Source organism: Paramormyrops kingsleyae, chromosome 1 (genome assembly GCF_048594095.1).
Source record: "Paramormyrops kingsleyae isolate MSU_618 chromosome 1, PKINGS_0.4, whole genome shotgun sequence".
Taxonomy (NCBI): Eukaryota; Metazoa; Chordata; class Actinopteri; order Osteoglossiformes; family Mormyridae; genus Paramormyrops; species Paramormyrops kingsleyae.
The window spans coordinates 59,843,658-59,861,432 of record NC_132797.1 but is presented as its reverse complement, the minus strand read 5'-3'; the positions used below and the strand labels follow the sequence as shown (position 1 = coordinate 59,861,432).

At 38.6% G+C, this 17,775-nt stretch overlaps 2 long non-coding RNA genes across 2 annotated transcripts; one reads left to right on the top strand and one right to left on the bottom strand.

Annotated features, from left to right (window-relative positions):
- The first annotated feature begins 1,101 nt into the window (after positions 1 to 1,101).
- LOC111858269 (uncharacterized) lies at positions 1,102 to 9,668 on the top strand. The gene is made up of 8 exons (XR_011993144.1): positions 1,102 to 1,291; positions 1,374 to 1,504; positions 1,949 to 2,038; positions 2,132 to 2,447; positions 2,596 to 2,780; positions 3,019 to 3,191; positions 4,117 to 4,331; positions 9,149 to 9,668. It is a non-coding gene; the product is annotated as an uncharacterized lncRNA (long non-coding RNA).
- LOC111847910 (uncharacterized) lies at positions 9,505 to 14,224 on the bottom strand. Its single transcript, XR_011993145.1, has 5 exons — positions 14,148 to 14,224; positions 13,836 to 13,941; positions 12,745 to 13,486; positions 11,720 to 11,938; positions 9,505 to 10,123 (listed from the first exon to the last, which is right to left on the bottom strand). It is a non-coding gene; the product is annotated as an uncharacterized lncRNA (long non-coding RNA).
- Positions 14,225 to 17,775: the final 3,551 nt, after the last annotated feature.

Here is a 17,775-nt window from a genome sequence, read left to right as displayed (position 1 = left end):
TAGTAGATAAAAATGACATGCCCAGCAGCCATAGTTACGGTTTGTTAGGTTGCGGGTAAGCTAAATCGAAGTTATATGTCTTCAGTCGAGATTTAAAAACTGAGACCGAATTGGCATCCCAAACATAAGCTGGTAAACCATTCGACAATATAGGGGCCCTAAAGCAGAATGCTTTACCGCCCACTCTCTTTTTGTGTGTGGAACAACAAAGAAACCTGCATTCTATGATCTGAGTGGACGATGAGATCCACTGTTTTGTCAATTTGATTGTTTGAAGTCCACATCAGTGTCTATAACTCCAGATCTGTCATTGACGTTTTGATGTTACATGTTCCTATGTCCTGCATTTGGAGTGATTCCAAATAAACCCCGTTCCTGCTTCCGTGTCCAGCAGTCATAAAGTATTCCGAGTCGGATTCCGAGTTTTGAAGCCGGAAGTGACGACATGCGTGCTCCCATTTCTAGGAGATCCCGGAGCAGCACAGAGGATCTCGAGTCCAAGATCGCTGAGCCTTTTATTAACAGAAGCGAAAGTTGTAGTTTTGTACTGTTTAAGCACTACTTCTCATTTGTGGCTCATTAAATTGGTCGCACACACTATACCGTCCAACTTATCTGTGGACGTGTTGCTACGGAGTTTTATACATAAAGCACCGCGCGTAATGTGTTATCGACTGATATTGTTAACAATGGCAATTAACCAGGCTAGAATTGGATTTCATGATTAGTCTGATTATTTGTCACATTTACAGTAGTTCGGGCTAATTGTAAGTGAACGAAGATAAAGACCATTTAAACTGAGGTACCTTAAATCTTACAAGTTGTCCAACTAAGCAAAAAATCTTGCTTTTTGATATGCGTCCATGGTATTGCACTTCTGTGGAAGATGAAATGCATCCAACTCGTTTTCAAAATGTTCAATAAACATGTTAAGTGCATATATATTCCCTTTTTTCTTGAGTCTGTTTACTCATGCAAAATGAAATGCGATTAATATAGATTAAAAATGAATGATATTTAATCGTGATTAATCTAAATCCCTGTGATTAATCTGATTAAAAATATTAATCGTTTGACAGCACATACATACAGTATATTGACCAAGGGTCAATTAATGTTTATATATTAAAAGATACTGACATCAAAACACACACACATGCATACGTGTGTGTGTGTAGATAGATATAGATGAGAAGTTTCTTCTCTACAGCTAAGCCACTTCTATTAATTATCAGGTATGGGACTTTCCAAATAATCACAGCACCCCAGAAACGGCAAATTCAAGAAATAGGTACATTTTGTATTGTCAACATTTATGTAAAAATACCACTATGTATTATAACTGAAAACCTAACCACTTTAATTCTTCACAGGGCATCGAGTAATGTGCAACCTTTGTCTGAGGTAAGAGTCTGAAGCAAAAAAATATTGTTCAGGCTACTGGCATGTAAACGATATTAACTGTCATATTCTTTTATTTTTAGACTCAAGGTGACTGCTACAGGTAGGTTTTGGTCACAAAAACTACTGAATAGATGATGTTGGTCTTGTTAAGACATTATACATGAACAAAATTTCAGGTAACTTCAGGCTGTGTAAAACTTACTACTTTGCCACTTAAGGATTAGCCATTTTTTAGCCCTGTTAAAATACAAATATTGTTCTTTTTATAAAAATAGCATGAATTAATAAATTCTAATGTAACATTATAGGTTGACCACCTGACAGTGCATAACGTGGTGCCATAATTTCTATAACTACATGTAACAACATTGTTTTCTTATTACTTTTGCTTTGTATGGAACTGTGTAGCTGCAGACTGCTCAGGGTGACCACCAGTGTTGTGTTAATGTTTGGTCTCTCCCTCTCTGAATATATGTTCATTAATGGGAAAGGTTCTATTGAAGTCACGTTTTTGAATTATTTTCCTAAATGTCTTTCATTACAGCAAATATACAAGTGTTTATGCATCCATTGTAATTGATAGTGACTCTGATCAAGAAGTTCTCATTGACAATGATGACGAGGAAACACACAGGTTAGTATAGGTTTTATTGTTAAAAGATAAATATGCTAAAACTGAGTAAAAACCTCTTGCATTTGTGTTAATTTATATTTTGATATTTTCCAGCACTAATGGCCTAACTGCTGCAGATGTTCTTGAAGAGCTGGCCTCAAAGATAAACAAAAAATCTGTCAGCAGATTTAATATAAACAGGGCACATGTTTGGGATGGAGCAGCTCGGGGCTTTAGACGTGTACAGTATCTTACAACCCAGCAGATGACATACTTGTCAAGTTTAGCGATGACACTGGACAGCATGAAGATGGAATGGATAATGGTGGTCCTAAACGTGAATTCTTGACTTTATTAATAAAATGTCTTCGATCACGACGGATCTTTGATGGACCTGAAGACAGCAAGTTTCTCACATTTGACAGTGCCGGTAAGAAATGTATACCATGTGAAAATAAAACTGATTTAAAACATGAAATAAACATGTTAAAAGTGTTGATGTGGAAGTACTTTTGAAATTAAAAAGTAATTAAATTTGAAGTTCTATTTATTGCATAAATAAACAAATCCATCAACAGCTGCAAGAGAGGATGAATACTTCCTTGCTGGCAGAATGATTGCCTCATCAGTGGTCCATGGTGGGCCTGGGCCTGCCTTCCTCTCCAAGACACTCTACCAGCATCTGATTTGGACAACAAAGTCTGATGTTGAGGTCACCATTGAAGATATAACTGATGAAGCTACAAAAGCTTTTCTGTTGGAAGTAGGTTCATTTCAACAAACTACATGCTGTTTTAGCCCTCTCAAATCTTGATGTTTAAACATCGAAAAGGTCATCCATCAACATGTCTAAGTTAATGTTTTCAGTGTCATGTCACTACTTTAACATAACATCCAGTTAAATTACTATGCTTAAAAAGTCTTTTAATTGATGGGGAAACTACTGTACACTTTTTACCGGAGGGAAACCTTGTGATGCTAGTGTCTTTTTCTTTCACTAGATATCAAATGCTGCAACACTGAAGGAACTTCAAGAGTACATTGAGAAACATTCCAGCCTCTTGCAGACAGCCAGGTGCTATGGATTTCCTGACCGTTTAGATGGTAAAGAAAAGATCATTAAGGACTACCTTCAGTGGTACATCATATACCGCAACCACTTCTCAATACAAAGGTAACATATTCTCACTACTCTGACCTTAAGTCATTGTTGCCATGTTGATTTATATTTTATATGCTCAAATTATGAGGACTTTTTATAGTATTCATAACTGCTTTGTAAAAATTTCTATTTAGGGATTTGTCAACCTATAAAACCTCAGAGATGAATCCCATTACCCAAAACACCTCCCTGGTCTGCCTATCCATGTTTTGGGATATGATTGGCACAGCTGCTTTAAACAATATGGAACCAGTAATATGAGGCTGTGAGGACAAATATCAAGAGTCTGAATTATAACCACACATTCTATGCAAATTCTGATTAGTTTGCTAAATGCACTTGATGAATAAAAATGCAAATACAAAAAAGACATTTATGTAAAGGTAACACAGCTTTTGTTTCATCACAACTTTTTGTTTCATTTTGTTGTTATTGGTTTATTTTAGTAGAGGCCCTAAGTACCGGTTGTTTTGCGAACAAGCTTAACATCTATATGTAAACTTTCCATTTTATTACATTTTCCCTTTCAAATAATCCATGCCCTGCGCTATGATCGACATGAAATCAGAAATTATTGCATAAACATTGCTATAAATCATACTAAACTAAATTTATATCTTCCTGATTCTTTAACCACCTCCATGTTAATCATAGCAACTATACAACATGCAAATTAAAAGTAAAGTTAGTAGCATAAATAATATATTGTTGAAAGGCTACAAGTATAAAAATGGATTAATAAGATGAGGTAATGAATGCCTACTCTCATTGCTCTGGCATTATGCTTTAGAGAATAATTGAATTATACATGAAAGGATTTATACACAGGTTTTTATTGTAGTGCTAGGTCAAGCATAAGCTGTGTTTCTGCATACTGTTTCTGCAGTAACAATGTCTGTAACATAAAAGTTGCTAATATGACAAATTTTTCTCTTAGATTCAAAGAAGGCCTTGCAACACTTGGTGTCATCCATGCCCTGCAGCAGCATCCGTTCTTGTTTCAGCCCTTCATGTGCTCAAGGGCAGAGCCGCTGACTTCTGCTATATTGGAGGACATTTTTGCAGTTGTGCTGAGTGAACCTGACAGTTCACGGCGACACGAAGAGAACAGAGTGCTTGGGTACTGGAGAGACTATCTGATTGACTCAGAAGGTTTGTGCAATACTATGTTTTTAGACCAATCTTTTTGGGGCGGCAAGTGGCTCAGTGGGTCGAGCACTCGTCTACAAACCTGAAGGAGAGTGGTTAGATACAGTCCTGCTAAGCTACATGTTGAGGTGGCCCTGGGTCAAGACACCAAAACCCCATAGTAAGCGCTGACATGTACGGTTTGGCAGCAGTCCAAACAATTTTCCAAAGAGGATCAATAAAGTATCGATTATTATTATCCACATTGGATACACCTGTGCAATCCAATACAGCAGCCCTGCCATGAATTCTACTTTTACAAGGTTAAAATTTCTTAGTTTTAAGTTGAAACTGTCAAAATGATTATTTCTGTTATAGAATAGAAGCAAATATTGTCATCATTGAGCACAAATACATGTTGCACATTTGTTAAAATGAATTTATTTCTCTGCATTTCAACCATCCCTTGCGGGAGGGGTGGGCTGTGTGTTTATGGAGGTGGTGGAGTCATACTAGAGTGAAATATATCAATGTTTTGGCTCCGTATTTAAGATGAATGAGGGGTGTTACAATCCGCTCGTTTGAGGTCGCAACATAAAAGAGGGATCGAAACAGAATACATATAACCAATAAAGATTATTTATTACTTGTACGGGTTCGACAGTAGAAATAAGTCACATAATAAAGTCTAGGGATAGAGAAACAAACAATCACCACCAACCCTTATTCTACATAGCACAAAAAGTAAAATAAAATGCACAAGAGAAAGAACAACTAAAGGGGTCAACAAATGACTACATGACACACAAAGACCCACTCCCCCCAGTCTCCCTCCCTACAGAGTCTTATATAGAATACCAATTAGCAATTAATTATAGGATAGGCCAATCAAGATCAGCCACACTCTTCCCAGTAGGGCCTGGAGAAAACGTCAGGGTCGTCACACCTCCCACTCCAGAAGGAGGTTATCTAAAGAACCGACAAAACAAAACAATGAAAAATACACCACCCAAAACACTGACTTAATATATAACATTCTGTAAAGTTGAACACTAATACTCATTCTCCAGATGTCCCACTCCACTTCACTCTCAGACTCCTGGGCCCTAGGACATGAGAGAGGAAAACCAACACCACTGGGATACCTTACAACTGGGAGAGAGCATCAGCAACCAAGTTGTCTCTACCACGAATATGTTTAAGGGATAAATGGAATGGCTGTAAAATAAGACTCCATCTCATGATTCGTTGATTTTTACCACGCATTCGATTAAAAAAAGTCAAGGGATTATGGTCGGTATAAACAATGATAGGACCACAGATTGAAGTTAAATAAACTTCAAAATGTTGAATGGCTAAAACCAGGGCTAAAGCCTCTTTTTCGACCGTAGAATACATTTGTTGATACCGAGTAAATTTCTTTGAAAAATAGCTCACCGGATGTTCGATTCCTTTAGCATCTTCTTGCAAAAGAACCGCACCAGCACCATAGGCGCTGGCATCAATGGCAAGCAAAAATGGTTTTTCAAAATTTGGAGCCATCAACAAAGGAGCATTCGCTAAAAGAGCTTTCGCATTATCAAAGGCACACCGACACTGCTGTGACCATTCAAATGGCTTCTTCGGACTTAATAAATCTGTTAGAGGGGCAACTACATCTGCAAAATTTTTACAAAACCCTCTATAATATCCCACCATCCCAAGAAAACGTCGTAACTCACGTCGAGTAGTGGGAGCGGGAAAATTACAGATGGCTTCCACTTTTGCGTTGTTAGGTTTTACACATCCTCCACCAACCACCTTCCCTAAATATGTCACTGTAGCCTTACCAAATTCACACTTCGAAAAATTTATGGTTAAATTTACCTTAACCAAAATGCTCAAAAAGTTCACGAATCTGTGCAAGATGTTCGGACCAAGAAGAACTGTACAAAACAATGTCATCCAGGTAAGCTTCACATCCCGTCAACCCGGACAACACTCGATTGACTAAACGCTGAAATGTAGCTGGAGCGTTTCGAACCCCAAAGGGCATAACGGTATATTGTAAGAAACTATCAGGGGTAACAAAAGCAGATAGTTCCTTAGCACGAACTGTTAGAGGCACTTGCCAATACCCTTTTAAGAGATCGAACTTACTGACGAACTGTGCAGAACCCACACGATCGACACAGTCATCAATTCAGGGTAGAGGGAAACAATCAGGATTTGTAAGAGCGTTAAGCTTCCGGTAATCAGTACAAAATCGATATGAATTATCTGGTTTATTCACTAAAATACAAGGAGAGCTCCACGAACTAAAACTTGGTTCAGCGAAAGTATGAGTAAGTAAATAATCCACCTCTTTCTGAAGCAACTTCCTTTTTATAGGGTTTACTCGATATGGATGTTGTTTTACGGGTTGAGCCATACCGACATCAATGTCATGTTCAATGACATGAGTTTGAGTAGGAACATCAGAAAAATGAGAGGAGAATGAACTTATCAAATTAATTATATCAGTCTTCTCTGGTTCACACAAATGAGACAAATAATCAGGCAAATTTACAAGAACGTCAGAATTGTTAAGTCGTCCTTCCACTATATTACGAGAAGGACCATTTTCCACCTCTTTCTCCAAAAACGGCGGCACAAGCCTAATGTTTTTATAAACGTCAAACACAGGCTCAGCAAACACGGACCCAGATGATACTTGAACAGCAATTGGGTCGGTTTTTACTTTCAGCTCTAGCTCAAGTTTCCGCAGCTGAAACTCTCTCTCCTCTCTTTCCTTTTCAAATTGCAATTCTATTTTACGTAACTCTAACTGCTGTTGTAACCTTTTTATTTCAAAATCATTCTCTAACTCTTTTTCTTTTAAAGCACAAACATCACGTTCAGCATGAAGCTTCTCCACATCAATACACAACTGCTTCTCTTGTAAGGACATCTCACTAAACTTTATTTTTTCATCATCACCAGGAGAGGAGGATAAACACTCCTCAGGATTAATAGGTTGAGCTCTTACCTCTAAAACGCCTCGCTCAAAAAGTGCGCTCTTCACAACTTTTACCAGCGTTTCCTTAAGCTTCTTATCACTGCTTGTTACCTCCGCGTTGAATCGTTCGGCAATTTGTAAAAGCTCTTCGTCCGTGCACCTCTCCAATAATATTTCTGAAGGAAATGCAAAGAAATCCTCGACTACTGAGGACGACGACATACCTACCAAAGAGACAACAGCACAAACACACAACAGCGTGAGCACATGTGTAACTAGAGCGTAAAAATACAGATCCCATCAGACACGTCGCCAGGGACCGTCACAACAAACACGCTCAAAAGAAACGTCACTGTTATAAGATAGAGAAAAGACAAGTCGACAAAATGTTACCTCATGAACGATGAGACTCCAATAACCACAAACAAAACTAAACCTACCTAATCTTCAAAGGTGTACCGGACTCGAGGCGGCGTTTAAACGCTGAACTCGAAGACAATTGGCATTTCAAACTAAAAGCCCGAAGCGTGCCCCCAGCAGAGGTTTAAAACCCCCATCCAGATTAACCTTCAAAAATAACAAAAGAAAACAACAAACTGAAATAACAACCAGTGCCTCGACGGAAGGATTATTAATCCAGCTGAGGACACTCTAACTACTGAAGTCTCATTTACACAATATCTCTATGCATTTACTTATACATGTAGGATCCTGGATGAGCCCCCATTTTTATGTTACAACCCGCTCGTTTGAGGTCGCAACATAAAAGAGGGATCGAAACAGAATACATATAACCAATAAAGATTATTTATTACTGTGATGTATTGAACTTATGTTAACAGTTCCGTTAATGCTGCAAGTAATATGTCCTAATGGTGTTGCTGTATTAGGCGCCTTGGGGCATGCGCACTGCTATGTAAGGGAACACGTTTTCTCCGCATGTATAATGGTTGTTGGCTAGCATGGTTCGGTATTAAAGACGTGGAGTGAAATCGTGTCTTTGTATAAGTGGTGCTCAATATATCACAATTACTTGTACGGGTTCGACAGTAGAAATAAGTCACATAATAAAGTCTAGGGATAGAGAAACAAACAATCACCACCAACCCTTATTCTACATAGCACAAAAAGAAAAATAAAATGCACAAGAGAAAGAACAACTAAAGGGGTCAACAAATGACTACATGACACACAAAGACCCACTCCCCCCAGTCTCCCTCCCTACAGAGTCTTATATAGAATACCAATTAGCAATTAATTATAGGATAGGCCAATCAAGATCAGCCACACTCTTCCCAGTAGGGCCTGGAGAAAACGTCAGGGTCGTCACAGGGGGCAAAAACATTACAACCACCTCTTAATATAACACTCCATTATGACTCCACCACCTACTATGACCTCAATAATAAACACATAGTACAATTATCACATTTATGACCGATTCAACTTAAAAACTGAGAAATTATGACTTTGTAAAAGTAGAATTCATGGTGCAGCTGCTATATTGGATTGAATTAGATTGTAGAGGTGTAGGTGTTCATGTTCTATACATGGAAAAAAAACCTAATTTGAACAATTGCTTTTCCCATCTGCTACTCTGAATCTGAAATGTCAGGATAGTAGGTTATTGGAGACAATAATTAGAGGCTCCACCTCATTTTTTTACTATAGTGCAGTTTCTTTTAATAAACCTTAAGATGTTTCTTTGCAACTGTCTAACAATTTTAAGTGAATTTAGATATCAAATATCTTGTTATACACTTTACATGGTAGCTTTGCAGCAGTATAATTAAGAATGATTTGGATCTCACAAAATTGAATTATATTTGCATTGGAACTTCTATTTCTTTGTATTTCATTTTAGATAACAAAACGGCAGTCTCCCTGCAAGAAATCCTGATGTTTGAGACAGGCTTAAACAGCATTCCACCAGCTGGAATGGAACCCAAACCCAGATTGCTCTTCAATCACTCATCTCGTTTTCCAACTTGGGAAAACATGTGCAAACACCATAGCAATTCCAGTGGCTCAGTCATATGAGCAGTTCCAGGCTGACATGGACTTTGCAATTCTTAACTCTCCTGGTTTTGGCCTGTATTGATTGCTTGGGACCTGTACAATATGATGCTTGTATCTTGATTTGTTTATTACGACTGCATTGTCGTAAGTCTTACAGTAAATGTGTTTAAAGTTGATGGTCAGTAAGAGGCTAGATATCCCTTTTGGTTACTGTCTAAAAAATAAAAAAGGGACGGCAAATTTTATTAGTTTCCTTCTGGCAACATGGCTTTACGAAGAAATACCTTTGCACATCTGTTGTCGTGTCAGTACAAACTACTTGGACTGATGGTTAAGGTTTGCAATAAATGTGTTCTGGTTTTCAATTTGTCTAGCAATCTGATAAAGTTAATACAACCAAGTTTCTTCCACTTCTGCATTTTAAGTTTATTTAATTCTGGCAATCTTGACAATATCATCTGGCAGCAAAAAAATGTATTTGATCCCACTGTAATCAAATAACTAAAATGTGAAAAAATGAGTCTTGAGCTTTAACCAAAGTGTATGTGTTGCCTAATCTTAACCACATACAGGACTCCGTGGTTTAATTCAAGTTTTCAAAAATGTGTGGAAACCTTGGTGTTACAAATCAGCAAGTGTTTTCAGTCTGATGTAGTTCTCCACACAAGATTCCCAGGTCTGAGGTGGAGTGAAACCATTGTATAGTTCTTCAAAACATTTCTGTAGGTGAGGGTCTCCACAGAAATGTTGAGTTGATTCCATCTGGAACTGGCTCAGCTCTTGCTGTACAACTTCAAGGCCACAGTTGCGTCCTCCAAACCTAGAAGTTAAATGTACAAGGAAATTTTTAATCTTCAAGTATAATGAAAATGCTACAATATCCTTGTTACTACAGGGCCATAGAAATTATGCTTAAAGTTAATGTATGCAATTTCATGAGACCACCAACCACATTATGGTACTGAGTTAGTGCAACCTCTGTTGTGTGAACTCACAAACTTTTCAGGTTTTTCTGAGAGCGTATATGCAGACCATTTACTGCGCTTTTCCACCACACAAAGTACGGTACTTTTGGTACGGTACTTTCGCTTTTCCATTGACTTCCGGTCGAGTACCAGTACCGAAATCTCGAGTACCGAAAGTGCCAAACCAGTTGGGGTACTTCTTTGGTACTTCGGTACTTTGGGGTGGGACTTGCAAACGTATTTGCTGTCGATTGGTTATGCAAATACCCTGCCGCTGAAACACAAAATACAACCGCCATCTTTTGAAACACACAGCGAACAGCGAGAAACAAAATAAAAAGCAAAACAAAAATATAAAAAAGTAAAATGGAAGGATGGACAAACGAGGAAACATAGGCTTTAATTGCCATATGGTTGGATGAATAGATCCAGTGGGATTTGGATGGCACGACTTGAAATAAAGTTTTTGCCATTCGGGGCAATTCAGTTTTCCTATGTTTCCCGTGTCGCGCGCTGATTTGTACACGGTTTAGCTGTTGTTTTCATGTCTTTCTACGAAGCTCTTGAGGTAAACAAGCCATATATTTTAAAACATCACATGCCTTTCGATGTTTTTTGTTTTTACAGATAAATGAAATTACTTAATTTGCTGGTTAGAGATATTTCTTGATGAAAACGTATTGCTTATAAGACTATATTATGCTTGACGATCTACTGTATTCACATGTAATAATGTACCTGAGTGATTTTCAGACATCTCACATACATCTTTGCCTAAATATTAGGAGAAACATTATTTCCTGACATCCAGGATATTTGGTTCCCCCCTGTTAAAACAGGTATACAGCAACTCTGGGCCTCGGTACTAATAACAATACTGTATTCACATGTAATAATGTACCTGAGTCATTTTCAGACATTTCACATACCTCTTTGCTTTAATATTAGGGGAAACATTATTTCCTGATAGACAGGAGAAACATAGGGAAACTGAATTGCCCGGAACACCGTAATACCAAGCCGCTTGGAAGAAATTAGGCACACGCGAAACACCGAACAATGCCGCGCTGAAAATAAAAAAAACGTTAAATAATTTGTTTGCTTTCAAAAGACTGAATTAGCAGTACGCTAATTCTTACTGCCTTGATCGGCTTAGCTGAAGTAAGTGTACCTACGTAAACGTAAATGATGGCAGCATTCATGCAATTTGGATATTACTGAATCTTATACTGTGACAGAAGCTGACATAACATGACAAAACAATAAGCAGCATTTTCTAGCCTAAACCTTTCGGTACTTTATGGAAGTACCGAAAGTACGGTACCTGGTGCGGTGGAAAAACGCCCTTAGATAAAGTGCATAGGTTAAAAAAGTGACATGAAATGTACATTCTGTGAAAACTTTAAATTACAGAATTTTCAGGAATTTGTAATTGACAAAGTAACATATACCTATGAGGCAGGTCATACATCACATCAGATTTACCAGATGGACAGCGTGACTGGCTAACAGGGCGGATCATGTGGGTGTTCCATTTTCTTTTGCATTCATCCAGATCCCTTTGAAGCACAGCCATGAAAATGAAGCGCACCAAGCACATGTGTGCATGACTACCATTGTAGAGGTGTCTTTCCCTCATGTCACTGAAAAGGTCCATCCAGAATTGTGACCTGAAAATCACAAACATACTGTCAAGTGACAAAGCACCAGCCTTCAATACATCAATTTACAATTTTTAATGTTACAGCACAACAGCGTACATTTTGGATTGTACATTTGAGATGTATTACTTTGTGTAGGTCATTGTAATATAACTGGACTTCAAAAAGGTAGTATTTATAGAAAGGCTGCTAAAATGTATCATAATACGTTTTTTCTGTGAATACTTAAAATACTTTGTTAAAGGCATTTACAAATATGATAGACTGTACATTGCTAAATATCATGTACTATATATTCTACTACTGCTTTCACTCAGGATGACTGAGGACTCATTCACAGGTATTTATGCCATTAACCTATGGTTTCAAACTATCAAAGTGATAAGAACAATACAATAATTAGTGTGCTACTTAAAGTATAAGCAGTGATTTTCTCACTGATCAGACCATAAATTTTTTTTGAAAGTGTTAATTTTCTTCCTACCAAAGTTATGTGATGCCTACACATACTTTGTTTAATTAAGAGATATTGTTTTAAACTTTCAATGACACCATTTACTATGCACTTTTTCCAAATGGTACTTTTTGGCTGAGACTAACATTTATCCAAATTTATTCATCGAGGATTACAGTTTATATTTTGTAGCTTTTGCTTTCATGTAAGTGAACTGAAGGGCCAGATAGTAAAAGTGGATAGATGAAGGTAAGGTGGTGTGACATGCAGCAAAAGCTTGTGCATCACTGATTAAGTGTTACAGCATCTGGGCTAACAGTCTGGTTATTGTAGTGGGTTGTGACAACTATTTAAAACCTACCGCTGTTTTCTGAAGTACGACCACCAGCTTTCAATTCGTTGGTTTGATGTTGAAGAACCATACATATGACTGGCAGCTCCTGCAAACAAATCCTGATGAGATGACCGTAAGGCACATTGCATTGCTGCCATTGTACCATTTTCAGTGCCACAGTCTGTGCGAAGCCGCAGTGGTATGACTCCAAACTCTGAAGCACATTGAAGGTAGTGTTGAGCTATGACTTCTGGGTTGTTGTTAGTTGCTCCACAAACCAACCATAATACCTTCCGGGAATAGCCATCAATACAACCACTGATAGCCAAACCATATGGCTTTAATTTGTCATAGCCATCAACATGCCAAGTATGGTTTGGTCCAGGTGAATCATATACTCTTCTTACAAACCTTTGTCTGGAGCGATTTCTAACTCCAGATGGGTTGAGCTCTGCCATTATTAACATGACATCATGCCTTTTCACTGAAAGACAGTGTTTCTGATACAATGTCTGCCGCATTGAACGGTAACCATAATGTTGCCCAGGTCCCTTCAGCTCTTCCATTATTGCAGCACGAACCAAGGGTAGAAGTGAATAATGTCTTTTGCGGGACAGTGACAAACTTTTAAATTTTGATTTCAGTGTGGTGAGACTAATCTTCTGCTTGTGTTTTGATGCCAAAACGTCCAAAATTTCATTATAGGAATAACCATCTCTGAAATATTTCTGAATGAGATCTTCTTTTGAAATGTTTTGTAGAAATGGCTCTGATAAAATAGAAAAAAGGTGTTACACTAGATCAACAGTGAGCTGTGCAGTTGAAACTAAATATAACATTTTCATTCATAAGTATAGTCTCATTATTAGCAAACCAAATAAATATGCTGCTTCCCTGTTGTTAAAGAGATTCACCTTTCAAATGTTCTGAAATTAGTAGCCAGGCCTACAACTACAACTTGCTGGTTTAAATGATATCCAGTGGGCTTGTGGGTCTTTTATATAACTAACATAAAATAATGAAATAAGACTGCAGAATTGAACTGTAAATATCCAAAGCTTATAGAGTAACTGGTTGAGTCAACTTTAGCGTCGTTTGATATCAATTAAAAAGCTTACCATTGTCATCAATGTCTGCCAAAAACTCAATATTCTTGCCACATGATCCACAAAATTTAACAACATTTCTCAAGTTATGGCCACAATATGGACAAAACATGGCTCCCTGGAAGAACAAAAAACATTTTTCCTTTACAATGGAGAATATAAACAGCAACCAACAGCCTTGAGGTAACATTTCATTCACAAACTGACGCCATTCCAACAGATAAATTAAAGTTATCAACGTTAACAACTTAGTGTACCTAACAAATACAGTTTCTAGCGTTAAGTAAAACGCAACACAAATGCTCTAATATTTAGTTCATTTACCTCCTTCGACCATGGATGTATTACCGGAGCATGCTTTACTACTCGTTCCAAACTGGCCGTTGGAACATCCTCGTCCGTGTAGCTACTCGACCACATGAGCTCACCGCGCCCCCAAGCGTCGTGGAGCACTTCCGTTTTGGGATCTTCTACTTGCAGCGCATTTTCACTTTGTTTCTGCTTTTTCTTTTGCGTGTGTTTTTTTAATTTGCAGCGCATTTTCATTTTGTTTCTGCTTTTTCTTTTGCGCGTGTTTTTTTAATTTGCAGCGCATTTTCATTTTGTTTCTGCTTTTTCTTTTGCATGTGTTTTTTAATTTGCAGCACATTTTCATTTTGTTTCTGCTTTTTCTTTTGCGTGTGTTTTTTTAATTTGCTGCGCATTTTCATTTTGTTTCTGCTTTTTCTTTTGTGTGTGTTTTTTAAATTTGCTACGCATTTTCATTTTGTTTCTGCTTTTTCTTTTGCGTGTGTTTTGTCTCTAGGGGCCACCATACAAAACCCATAGACAATACACGCTATAGGGACTATAGACAACAGTTGTGGCCAGTTCCTAATAAAGAAAATAAAATACAACACAAAATAAGGCAACACTTTATAATAAAGACGCAATCCATACACTCAAACCCAGGTTTTGCAGCCCCATTAAAACGTGTCGCCCTCAGTAATCTCACAAAACTTCTCTTACACGATTACCCCAACAGAAAATACAGTGATTTACCTGGTAATACAGTTCTACCAACAGAACATTTTTACAACCATTTCACAAGAACTCCAAAAGAAAGCATTTTGTTAAAAAAAAGGAAATCTGTTAACTCACAATTGGACTCCGTCGCGTAGCTTGTGTGCTAGGGAACGCGAAACCTGGAGTCCGCGCAGTCACCTATCTCCCCTCTTAACCGAACAAAAGCATTCGCATTAATACACAGCTTCGCGTAAGCTAGTGCCTACAACACAGGATGGTCCTATCCACCGGCACACTTTGTTACTTACGCCGCTCCGCTGCTCAGTACGGCCCTCGGCGTGGGGGGCGTGCCCGTCTTCCAGCCAACGTGTCTCCGCGCTCCACGGGGCTGCTACTTCCTGGCTCCCGACGCCATACGGACGTACCGCATCGTGGCCAAACCAGTGCGTCGCAATCTTAAAGTGCCAACACTCACGCAAAAGGGAAGAAAGCCACATGGTAAAACATACCATGTCAAGTCACCCGAACAACTTAAAGGCGCACACTGTTCACCCGGCTACATAAAGATATATTTCCATCACTAGAAATGAAATGCACAAAGTCATAGATTGGAACTTGCGGGGCTCATTTTTACAAGTTTCAGATATCACCAGTAACAAAGGGGCAGTGGACTGAAGTGACATGTCCCCCATGAAAAGAAAAAAATAGAAGGTGCAGGTTTGTATTAGCAATTAATTTCTGTGGCGCGAGCTTTATCACTTCTCAGAGAGAAATATCGTTTGGCGTGGGAGATTGTTGTGTTAAATGCGTGTGTCCCACACACAATATGTGAGACTTGAGAGCTCTGCAGATGTAATCTAACGTTAAACATCTGATTTAAACTCGAGAGCCCTGTATTTAATGTTATGTCAAGGCGTGTGACTTGTTTGAACCGGCTTTTTAAAATGAACGATCATTCCCAACATACCGTTCCGACAGAATCTTAAGCTAAAATCCCTGACTAAAAAGGTTAAATGGAACTTTAAAAGTAACTGAAATATTTCACTTACCACAATTCGCTCATTATTATTCAAACTGAATCAGCCATCTAAAATTGATCGATGCCGTCAACAGCCTCAAAGTCCGGTGAAGTTGCAGTGACGTCTAAAGGACATTGATTGGTCTTAATTGAAACGTTAACGCCCACCTATTTCAGGATTGGTTGTTCAGCGTAGATGATCAAATACCGAACGGTCAATAGAAAAGCCCTATACACAAAGTATTACAAACGGATGTATATTTTTAAAAGACAAGATATTAGAGAAGATAAACTAATGGTTTCATTTGTTTTTACTTTTCCTTTTTTTAAGTAAACATAAATCAGATTAAAAATAATGATTGACGATATAGTTAAAAAATATCCAATAAGTTTTAATGGTTTTCCAATGTTAAACAAAAACATGGTCATATCAGTGGGACTGTACTGTGTCAGCAGCTGGTGCTTGGAGTCTTTTTGCATGTAAGCCATTGGCTCTTTATTGTGTTTCTCATGCTCTTTAGTATAGGCTTTATCCCAAACAGACAGTGGTTATGATATAATTGAGAGCAGAGCCTTCAGCCACAATTTTACGCCAGATGAGGGTCAGGTATGGGACAAAGCATTACCAATGCTCGAACAGACCCAGGTGACATCTTGCAGATTTACATATACAACATAGTGAAATGAGAACCTGGTACTCTCATATATAGACTAAGACCAGGGGTCACCTTTTTGAAACTGGTACTGTAGCTACTTCACGGGTACTGAGCCCTATGAAGGGCTACCAGTTTGATACACTCTTCTTAAATCATGAATAATAAACATGTTTTAAATGCTTTGTTTTAGATATCGCCATTTTCAAATCTATATAAATGCAAATGTGATTAAATAAGAATATCAACAGGATAAAATTAATTTTTAGACGCTGCTCAATGGTGAGTTGTGCTATTTTTAGAACAGTCACTGTGGGCAACTCATGTGGTCCTTGGGGGCGCCATGTTGGTGACCCCTCCTATAGACTGTAGTCAGAATGATCTTCCATGTTAAGACTAGTTTTGGTTCAAATTTTTTTGAGAATATTTATCTGACATTAGGCCAGAATTTTACGGCAGGTGAGGGCTAGGTACGGCACAAAGCATGTTACCAATGCTGAAATGACTGTCAGCCAAAGTCGTCCGAAACGCAAAATGCCGACTGTCAGCCAGAATCGCTCGCCGTGTTCAGAATGGTTCTGGCCCAGATTAAAAATACTGACAGTCAGCCAGAATCGCTCGCTGTGCTCAGAACAGTTCTGGCCCAGATGAAAAATGCCGACAGGCAGCCAGAATCGCTTGCCGTGCTCGGCCCACAATCGGCCCACAATCTTTTGCCACACTAATACTGTGCGGTTGCTGACAGTGAACTGAATGTGCCACAACTCAGCCAGAATCGGCCCACATGTGCTTGCTAACTGGGCAGCAGTGCCGGCTTGATACCAGATCTGGGCCAGACCTGTCTTCTATGTGCCTGGGCCACATAGACCAAACCACAATCGGGCCACATCTGGCATGCCATAATGTAAACAGTGCCATCATTGCCAGACCTGGCCCATATCTGGTTGACATACCACTTGCCATGCCAGAACTCAGCCAGCAGTGCCAGCTTGACACCAGATCTGGGCCAGACCTGTCTGCTATGTGGGAATTGGTGACATAATTAGGGAGTTGCAGTGAAAACTTGTGCTGCATTCCATTTGCCTCAGGATTCGATTTTCAAATTCTGAGATTACATCACATTCGCTAAAAACTCGGGAAAACTGAGTCGGATGCGTTCCATTTGCCACAGAAGTAGCAATACCATGGACCCATATGAAAAAGCAAGATTTTTTGCTTAGCCGGACAACTTGTCGGATTTAAGGTACCTCAGTTTAAATGGCCTTTATCTTCGTTC